The sequence below is a fragment of the Bos taurus genome, chromosome 12 (genome assembly GCF_002263795.3).
Source record: "Bos taurus isolate L1 Dominette 01449 registration number 42190680 breed Hereford chromosome 12, ARS-UCD2.0, whole genome shotgun sequence".
In the NCBI taxonomy this organism is placed as follows: domain Eukaryota; kingdom Metazoa; phylum Chordata; class Mammalia; order Artiodactyla; family Bovidae; genus Bos; species Bos taurus.
The window spans coordinates 30,171,464-30,181,986 of NC_037339.1; the positions used below are offsets into that span (position 1 = coordinate 30,171,464).

At 48.0% G+C, this 10,523-nt stretch overlaps 1 non-coding gene across 1 annotated transcript; it reads left to right on the forward strand.

Annotated features, from left to right (window-relative positions):
• Positions 1 to 2,753: 2,753 nt before the first annotated feature.
• Positions 2,754 to 2,827, forward strand: TRNAN-GUU (transfer RNA asparagine (anticodon GUU)). The gene has a single exon. It is a non-coding gene; the product is annotated as a tRNA-Asn (tRNA).
• The last annotated feature ends 7,696 nt before the right edge of the window (positions 2,828 to 10,523 follow it).

The following is a 10,523-nucleotide window of genomic DNA, read 5'->3' on the forward strand; positions in this document are numbered from 1 at the left end:
AGTCTTTCCCTACCCCCTTTGTCAGAAACTGGCCTCCATCACTCAGAGCTTTCTCCTAAGAGAAGCAAAGCTGGCTCTACCTAGAAGGAAGCAAGCAGAAGAAGGGTCAGAGAACCCAAAAGAAGGATCAGAAAATATGCTCAACATCACTAATCACTGAGTGAGTGAAGTCGCTCAGTCGTGTCCAACTCTTTGCGACCCCATAGATTGTAGCCTACCAGGCTCCTCCCTCCATGGGATTCTCCAGGCAAGAGTACTGGAGTGCGTTGCCATTTCCTTCTCCAGGGGATCTTCCCAACCCAGATATTGGACCCGGGTCTCCGGACCTGGATCTCCTGCATACCAGGCAGATGCTTTAACCTCTGAGCCACCAGGGAAGCCCTGGTGGTGCTAATCACTAGGGAAATGCAAATCAAAACCACAATGAGAACACTTCACTTCCATCAGGATGGCTATTACAGAAAGTAAGGAAGGGATGGAGGAAAGAAGGAAGAAGGAGAAAGGAGGGAGAAAGGAGAGAGAGAGGAAGAAGGAGGGGGGAGGAAAGAGAAAGAAAGAAAAAAGGGAGGGAGGAAGGAAAGGAGAAAGGAAGAGGGAAAGAAAACAGCAAGTGTTGGCAAGGATGTGGAGAAATAGAAACTTCTGAGCATTGTTGGTGGACAAATGTGAAATGTGCAGCTGCTGTGAAAAATGGTATGAAAAATTAAAAACTGAACTGCCATATGATTCATCAATTGTATTTCTGGATATGTTACCCCAGAGAAATAAGAGTAAGGACTCAAAGAGATACGTGCACATCTGTGTTCACTGTAGCATTATTCACAACCACAAAAATGTGGGAGCAACCCAGGCGTCCATCAACTGAGGAAGGGGTAAAGAAAATGTAGTGCATGCACACAGCGGAATATGACTCAGCCTTAAAAAGGGTTAGGGTTGAATTCCGCCTTGAGAGGGAAATTTCAACTTATGTAACAATGTGGATGAACTCTGAAGACATGCTAAGTGAAACAAGGCAGGACAAGTACTGTACAATTCCACCAGCTGCTGCTGCTGCTGCTAAGTCGCTTAAGTCGTGTCCGACCCTGTGTGACCCATACATGGCAGCCCACCAGGCTCCCCCGTCCCTGGTATTCTCCAGGCAAGAACACTGGAGTGAGTTGTCATTTCCTTCTCCAATGCAAGAAAGTGAAAAGTGAAAGTGAAGTCACTCAGTCATATCTGACTCTTAGCAACCCCATGGACTGCAGCCTACCAGGCTTCTCCATCCATGGGATTTTCCAGGCAAGAGTACTGGAGTGGGGTGCCATTGCCTTCTCCAGAGTGGACCGAAGGTAGCCATATTCCTAGACACAGAAAGTAGAATGGTGGTTGCCAGGTTTGGGATTCCCAGCTGTCTCAGTGGTTTAAAAAAAAAAAAAAAAAATCAGCCAATTCAGGAGAATCAAGAGATGCAGGTTCAATCCAGGGGTCAGGAAGATCCCCTGGAGCAGGAAAAGGGAAGCCACTCCAGTATTCTTGCCTGGAGAATCCCATGGAAGGAGGAGCCTGGCAGGCTACAGTGCACAGGGTTGCAGAGAGTCAGACACGACTGAGCACACACATACTCCACAGGAGTGTTTACTGGGTGCAGAGTTTTAGTTTTGGAGATGGGTGATGGTAATGGTTGACAGCAATTTGAGTGTATTATTGTCACTGAACTGTGTGCTTTAAAAACAAACACCGTTAAAATGATGAGAAAAGAAGAACTAGGAGGAAGGGAGGAGGGATGGGAGAGGAAAGCAGGAGCCAGAGTTGGAGGAAGGCCCCTCCCAGGTAAACCGAACGGAAACAGGAACACACACTAGACTGGATTTGGCACGTGGAGAGCTAGAGTGCAATTTCCTTTTCGGTGCGCTGAGGGCACAGGGGAGCTGAGCCCAAAGGAGCTCTAGAGATCTGACTTCAGGCAGTTCTCAGGGTGTGGCACCAAGCTAAGGCCCGCACTCCCCTCCTCCGTGGAGCGGGGCGGGCGGGGGTGAGGGGGCTTCCAAGGCCTCAGTGCAGAAGTCAGGGAAAGCCGGGGGCCTGCAGTGACCACTTCAAGCGTCAGGGCGTATCCGAATTGCCACTCCCTCCATAAAGGCCGTTCTGATGTCCCCCAAACCATGCATTCTCAGCGCGGGCCCTAGCCTCCCCCTCCACCCAAAGAGGGCAAACAGTGGTTCTTGCAGGTGGAAAAATCTTTCCATGCACCAAGCACAGAACTGCATATGGCAAATTCACACCGCGGATCTGTGGTGTCATAATTTGGGAGGGTGTTGGTGGTTGGGGGCAAAATCCATGTTCCTCTCAGCTCCGGCGAGGGAGCACGGGCGACCTCACTTGGTCCAGCCCCTGCGTCCAGGCGCCCTGTCGCCGGGGTCGCGGTCACGGTCACCGCGCGCGGCCGCCACCTTCCCGCGTGCACAGGGAGAGGGAAGGGGGCGCGGCCGACCCCCGAGTCGCCGGGGCGGGGCCGGCTCCGATTCCGGGGGGCGGGGCCAGATGCAGGGGGCGGGGCCATGGCCGGCTCCGGGGGGCGGGGTCTGCGGGCGGCGCCCTGCCCCCCGAGGAGCCCCCGCGGCTCCGCCCGAATGTCCGCCTGCCGCCCGGCTCCTCCCGCCGCCTCCTCGGCGCGCTTCTCCGAGGTGCCCGCGAGGCAACGCCCCGGGCAGCTAGGGAGCCTCTGCGGCCGCGGAAATCTGTACACACCGCAGCGCAGCCCCGATAGCTCGGTCTCTGTGGCGCAATCGGTTAGCGCGTTCGGCTGTTAACCGAAAGGTTGGTGGTTCGAGCCCACCCAGGGACGGTAGCGTTTTGTTTTTCCTCTATGGGAAAATTCATTTTAAAACGGCAACAGGGAGATTTTTTTAATGGAGCGATACTGCGACGCTTCTAGGACAAAGGAAGAAGACGTCCAGTTAATGGTGTTCGGTGCCGGTGAATCCGAGAGCGACGCTGCTGCGGCGTGGTTTGCTCATTCTAGTTCAAACGAGTATGTGGGGGAAACGTGCACCCATGGTCCAGGAGACCTGCCCGACCTTGTTCATCAACAGCAGACACTGCAATGGCAAAAACAAACCCCAAACACGCAATTGCTCATTGGCAGGTGAATGAATAAATAACCATTGGTTTCTCTAGGAAAACCTGATACCAGCCGAAAGGCAAAGTGGTTATGCAATTTTGCCTTATGTGCAGCCAGAAAGATTGGAGGAGCCGTGCAGATGCAAACAGGCAAGAGGAGACATCTCAGACTGTGGAGGCACAATTCATCCCAAGCCACTGTGGGCTGAATTAAGCTGTGCTCTATCTAGCTTTTGGACCCAGGACTTCAATCTAGGCAAAAGGCCTTAACTGTTCACTTTGTTTAGACTCCCAGCAGAATTTTTCCTGAAATTAGAAAGTGTAGAGGTTCCTGTTAAAAAATCTCAAACGACGTGTTTTCAACTCATCGCACAGAAGACGCAAATATTTTTCAAGCAGATGATTAACACACGATTTCCTATTTTTTTCTGATTTTATTGAGAAGTAATTGACATTAACACTGTATACATACGATTTTCTATAAAGATAGGGAACCACATGACAATATGATAACATGAGGCTGTAATTCATTCCTGCCAAGACTGAGGTCACCTGGTGCTCAGTAGGTAGGTGCTTTTTCTCTGGGATGTACCTACCATGAATAGACTTTAGAGACCCAGAAGAAGGAACTGTTAAACTATCTCACTAGGGTGTCTCTTAGGGAATGCTTTGACAAATGCTGGCTGACAACTATTTATCAAGTTACTGTCGATGATAAAATATCCTCCACCGCCTTGTTAGGAGCCCTCAGGAAGAAGACACAACATTGCACTTTTGGTGGGATTCCAGACAGAATAACAGTAGCCCGTCCCCCCAACCCCTACCCCCGCCCCACCCAAATGTTCTTAGCTAGGAGCCTTTCTGAAGCTCCTGGAAATTCCAGACTTTCCATCTACACTTCAGGATAGCTTACAGTGGAAACAAGAGAATGGGGGGTGGAGGTGGAATTATGTCATAAGATCATTTACAGACTGTTCAAATTGAGTCTCACATTTCAAGATGAAGAAGCTGTAATATTTTGTTAACTGAAGTGACGGATCCTTCCACTTTGAAGCTGAGTATATTTACACTAGGCTCTAAGCTCCTTGAAGGAAGAGACCATATTAATGATCATTTTAGGATCCAGAGGATTCCCTTCACCCTGTTTCCGAATGAAACCTTTTAGAGGTTATAAGCACTTAACCAGGAGTTCTTTGAAAGGTCCAGTCTGCCTTACACCCTCTTCCTGGCCAGATGTCTGTCCATCTGCCCAGCGTGCCCTTCCCCATCTCTGCTTACTTGGGTCACATCTGCTGAGAAGCTACCCCTGGGGAAGCCTCCCCAACACTGCTTCCATTTGATATAGATGCCCGTCCTCCGCGATTCATCATAGCACCCTGCAACCAGGGAGTTACTTGTCCCCTAAAAGGGACTGTGATCTCTTGAGAGGAGGAACCATGCCTTTATTCACACTGCTCGCTCACCTAGCACAGGCCTGTCCCATGGCACACACTCAGGACCAGAGCCATCCCTGCCTTCCTGGGTATGTGGTTCACAGAGGCCAACAGTCACATAAAAATGCATATGACCAAGGGTCAGCACGAGGAACACAGAAAAATGTCCCCTGGCCCTGAAGAAAGAAGGCAACTTAGATGGGCTGAACTGTCTTCATGGAGGACTTGAAATGACCCTGAAAGATCTGGACAAGGCACAAGGCAGGGGAGGGACATTTTAGGCTGGGGAGATTTCAGGACAAGATGAGGGGGTGGGCGGGGGTTGTGGGTGGACTATGTGTACTTAGGGTTCAGTGAAAATGTTCTTAGCTTGCGAAAGGGCCCTGAAGACTGAGGGAAGAGGCTGGGCTTGACTCTGTAAAGGAGTCACTGTTAAAGGTTTCTGTTTTAGGACAGAAGGAAATCTATTTTTGGTGGCCAGGCTGACAATAGCATCAATAAGAAATAAGAGATCAGAGGACAGTTGAGACACACTTATATGTCAAAAGAGCAGCAGTGAGGCTCTGGGCTAAGGTGAGTAAAGGAAAGAAGGCATGGATGAATTCAAGGGAAGACTGGTTGAAACTTCGGGACAGAAACAGGAGGGAAGTGTGAGGGTGAAGGCCACATTTAAAGCTTGTTGTGTTCAGACCCTAAGTCATGTCTGACTCTTTGTGACTCCATGGACTGCAGCACACCACGCTTCCCTGTCCTTCACTATCTCTTTGAGTTTGCTCAGACTCATATCCATTGAGTCGGTGATGCCATCCAACCATCTCATCCTCTGTCATCCCCTTCTCCTCTTGCCTTCAATCTTTCCCAGCATCAGGGTCTTTTACAGTGAGTTGGTTCCTTGCATCAAGTGGCCAAAGTATTGGAGCTCCAGCTTCAGCATCAGTCCTTCCAATGAATATTCAAAGTTGATTTCCTTTAGGGTTAAAGCCTGAGGGACCCAGAAAAATGGTGATGCCTTTGCTTGATGTGGGACTTTGGAGGATTCTTAAAGAAAACTTGAAATTCAAAAAATTATAAATTGTCCATATTTTTAGCTTATCTAACCTGTGGTCAGTTCTCCACCATGGAGTTCATTGAGAACCTAGTCTCAGAAACAACCTTTTTTTTTTTTTTTAAGTTTAACTTCATTTTAAGTTAAACTTCATTTATTTAAGATGTGCTTCCCTGATGGCTCAGCTGGTAAAGAATCTGCCTGCAATGCAGGAGACCTGGGTTTGATCCCTGGGTTGGGAAGATCCCCTGGAGAAGGGAAAGGCCACCTGCTCCAGTATTCTGGCCTGGAGAATTCCATGGTCTGTGTAGTCCATGGGGTCACAAAGAGTCAGACACGGCTGAGCGACTTGCACTTTCATTTATTTAAGAGTTTCCAGCGAACCACTTGGGGTTTCACAGAGCCCTATGAAAATCTGAATGGGAAGCTAAAGCTCTTCTCCCCAGAATGTACACATTCACTGATAAATTTTTATGTACAGCGTCCAAGGGAGTCACAGAGCCTCTGGAGCAGGTTCTTGGCCCTGTTTTATATTTTATCCAATATGTATTCTAATTACTGATAAAAGTCATAAAGCATGTCAAATCCAAAGTGTTTAGATATGGAAAAGTTACTAAACTTAAGATTTTAAGATAACACAAAGAACTAGAAGAGTCTAATAGTATTGACAAGTCACAAAGAGAAGCCAGTTCCCTTTTTTTCCTTGCTGACAAATTAAGTACATTTGTAAAATTAGTAATAAAGGACTTGAGACAAAAAGAGCTGCCTGGAGGTTTTAACACTTAATGTTTTATTGTTGGGGCTTCCCAGATGGCTAGGGGTAAAGAATCTGCCTGCCAATGCAGGAGATGCGGGTTCGATCCCAGGGTCAGGAAGATCCCCTGGAGGAGGGCATGGTGACCCACTCCAGTATTCTTGCCGGGGAAATTCCATGGACAGAGGAGCCTGGTGGGCTACCTACAGTCCATAGGGTCACAAAGAGTCGGACATGACTGAGCATGCATGCTCTATTGTTAACACTCTGGAACCACTGGACGTACTCTGTGAAGGGCTTTAATATACTGATGTTTTCAGGGTCCCTTCTGTAGGGATTTATACCATCACCAGATACCAATTTACATTTCTTTCCTTGGGAGTTAATGACTCCCAGCAAACTGTCGTATTTGCTATCATGAGTCACCCTCTCATAGGAATTGAGCCTTTTTTTTTTTTTTTTGCAGTAAAAACAAACCAAAAACTATTGTCTGTCAAAGATGACTCAAACTAGTTATTCTGAAACAAGTAAATCAAATACACACTTTAAAATAAGGAGATACTCAACTGCCTTAGTAATAAGCTGAAAAAGTAGAGCATAGATTATTATATGTACACATTGAGTGTAATGATAGTTTGTGTTTAATTATCTAATATATTCACTTGTACTAGCACATATAGGCTGACCTGATAATTGGAATTCAGTATAGTACTAGTACAGAGGTGACAATCTGCAATGGATAAGAACTCAATATAGAATTAAAGATTTAAAGATAGAATTTTTCTATTAATGACCATCCACAGAGATGCTTTATGCTAACGACAAGGTCTGTATCCGTGGGACTCTAGATTACAACTCAAACATTTTGCCATCCTTCTGAATAGGCCTGGCTTATGTCATCTTGGGCTTTAAATATCAGGTGAGCTGTAGACACACTTGAACTTCTCAGCATATTTAGATCGTCTCTGCCTCCAAACCCAGTGGGAAGGTTATAATAGAGAAAACTGGCAAGAAGGGTGCTTGACCCAGCTATTAAGTGCCTGCAGTAACTAAACAGAAAACGCATTTTCATTTTGAGATTTTAAGTATTTCATAGGAGCCTCTTTTCTCCCAATGACCTCTTGCTTCTTGGTTACATTTAGTCTCCTGATTAAACTTCTCCAGTACCACATTCCTTGTCACTTTGGCACTTGGCTGTTGTGAAGAAGTTATTTATATAAGTGCCTTTTGGGGGTCTGCTTTACTCAGAAATGTCCTGGTGTGCCTGTCAGCCACCTGTGTCTCTTCTGTGCTTCTTGAGGGAACATGGATGGGAGAAAGGGGGGTGAGGATCTCCTGGAGGCAAAAAGCAAGAGGGCCAGAAAGACAGTCTACCATTTAGATGCCTTTACCACCTACAGATAGCAACCCACTCCAGTATTCTTGCCTAGAAAATCCCATGGACGGAGGAGCCTGGTGTCCATGGGGTCGCAGAGTCAGACACAACTGAGGGACTTCACTTTCACTTCACTTTCACCACCTACAGAGACTATCCACACACCACCTTGGCCTCCTGGTTCCTATGTCTCCTCACTTGTCCTCAGCTCCTGACCCAACCTTGGCCTTGTACCTCCCTTGTCATCCTTCAGACCCTGTCATCACAGATCAGTGCACTGTGTCTGAAAGCTCAGGTTCAAGCATACCACTTTCTACCCAGCTTACTTCCTCCATGAGTCCCACTCCAGCATTCTCTGAACCCACCTCCAGTCCATGGAGGTCTGCCACCACTTTTTGAATGACCATCCCTTATCCCATGTCCCTCCTAACCCTCCCTCCTTATCCTTTACTATAATCATTTTCTTGCCTAAAACCTGAACTCCTTTCTCTTCTGTGTCGTTTGTCTGACAAAGCCTCTAACTTTAGCTAACTCTAACTTCCCATCTATTCTCAGTCCTGCACCCGAGCCGCACACATGGTTGGAGAAAAATAAACCACCATTTTAGCTGGTCTCAGTAGAGTTTACAACCGTAGACTTCTGGAGGGTTCTGAGCACTGCCTAGCGAGCCTACTGCATGGTCCTGTTCATTTAGCACTGGAGACTCAAATCTTTTTCCATCTTTGACTCTCTCTCCCCTCAGGCCCACAGCTTTTCCTTTCTTGAGAAAAGAATCACAAGACCCTCCTTATCCCCTAATCTTCAAATCTTCTGATGACAGTACCTATATACTTTGTTTTCCCTGGTACTAAAATGGATAAACTCTTCTAGCTCTTAGGGTCACACCCTCTTCTGGTCTTGGATCTCATCCCAGAGAAATCTGCTCCTGCAATTGTCCCTTCTCTCATTTACAACATCCATTTGTCTTTCTGGAACCCTTGGGCTCTCACTTAAACATGTGATAACATCTCCCATCTTAAAAACATGAAAAACCTTGACCTTGCATCATTCCCCTACCAGGTGTCAAGCAAATGGTCCAAAAGAATGGGATGTGTATCTGCCCTTTCTCACCGTCCCTTCTCGCTTGAACCCATTCACTCTTGTCCTCACAGCTGCACTGAACTGTCCTGGCTAAGTTACCAAGGGCGTCCCTGGTGCCGAGGCCAACGTCAAGTCTCGGTCTTCGTGTTTCTCTACTGCTCGGCGGCACCTGGCCAGTGGGCAGCCTTCCCCTGACAGCTCTTCCCTTGATTTTCAGGACACCACTCATCTGGTTTTCCTCTTAACTGCCCTCTTCTTTCCCCAGAGCTGTTTTAACTCCCTCAATGACCCCACCTGCCAGGTGGTGCTGGTGGTAAAGAACCTGCCTGCCAATGCAGCAGACCTAAGAGACGTGGGTTCAATCCCTGGGTTGGTTGGGAAGATCCCCTGGAGGAGGGCATGGCAACCCACTCCAGTATTCTTGCCTGGAGAATCCCATGGACAGAGGAGCCTGGGGGGCTGCAGTCCATAGGGTTGCAGAGTCGGACATGACTGAATCGACTTAGCAGGCACGCACTACATCATGGAATCAAATAGGATCCGTGCACTCGCCATTCTAGATGGGTCTCTCCAGCAGTCCCCTCTCGAGCCCCAGTGCTGTAGATCCACTTCCCTATTCTCCCCACTTGGAAGTCTAATAGGTATCTTACACTTAACGCATCCAATTTTATTTTTTTTAGCATCCAAAATCTTTTTAATAACAAAGTAGAGTCAGGGGTTGGAGAAGGAAACGGCAACCCACTCCAGTATTCTTGCCTGGAAAATCCCATGGATGGAGGAGACTGGTTGGCTGCAATCCATGGGGTCGCGAAGAGTCGGACACGACTGAGCGGCTTCACTTTCACTTTTCACTTTCATGCATTGGAGAAGGAAATGGCAATCCACTCCAGTGTTCTTGCCTGGAGACTCCCAGGGATGGGGGAGCCTGGTGGGCTGCTGTCTATGGGGTCGCACAGAGTTGGACACGACTGAAGCGACTTAGCAGCAGCAGCAGCAGCAGAGTCAAGGGTTAGTTCTTGTAGCCACGGTTGGCCTCTGGTGCACTCGAACTTCCCGCCCTTGGAGTGTACAAAGGGTTTGGTGTGGCTATGCAGGGTTCCTGAGGCCTTGCCGAAATGCCTGTACACCTCTCCCCACCCTTGAGAAGACCAGAAAGGAGGACAGTGCCACAGCCCTTGGGGGGAGTCCAGGGCCAGCTGGTCGAAGGTGAGGATCTTGCTCCCTGGCCTTGATACGACTCCGGGTGCAGCTGCTCACTCACAGAGCATACACCTTGTTTGTGCACTTCCTGGATATGCGCATCAGTGATTATAGTTCCCACCGTCACAGATGTTTTGCCTTCCCAGCTAGGAAACCCTATCTTCTGATCACCCAGGAAAGGGAACGCATCCAAAATTGAATAAATTCTTTCCTTTAAAGGTTTTCCTTCCTGAGTCTGTCCCATCTCAGTAGACAGAACCACCCATGTGTTTGTTCAGGCAACGAAATCTGAGCTCCCTCTTTGCATCCTCTTTCTACCCTGCAGTCAACCATCAAGTTGACCTGCTGGCTCCACCTCTGAAATCCAACAGTGGTCCAGCTGTTTATCACCTCCACAGCTGTCTGAACTGAGACTGTCACAAACTAGCACTTCCATTCTGACAACCCCAGTGATCTTTTAAAACCTCTTGACTAGATTGTGTCATTCCCTTGTTTGGAAACTTCTGGTGGCTTCCTGTTATTTTCGGGAACCAT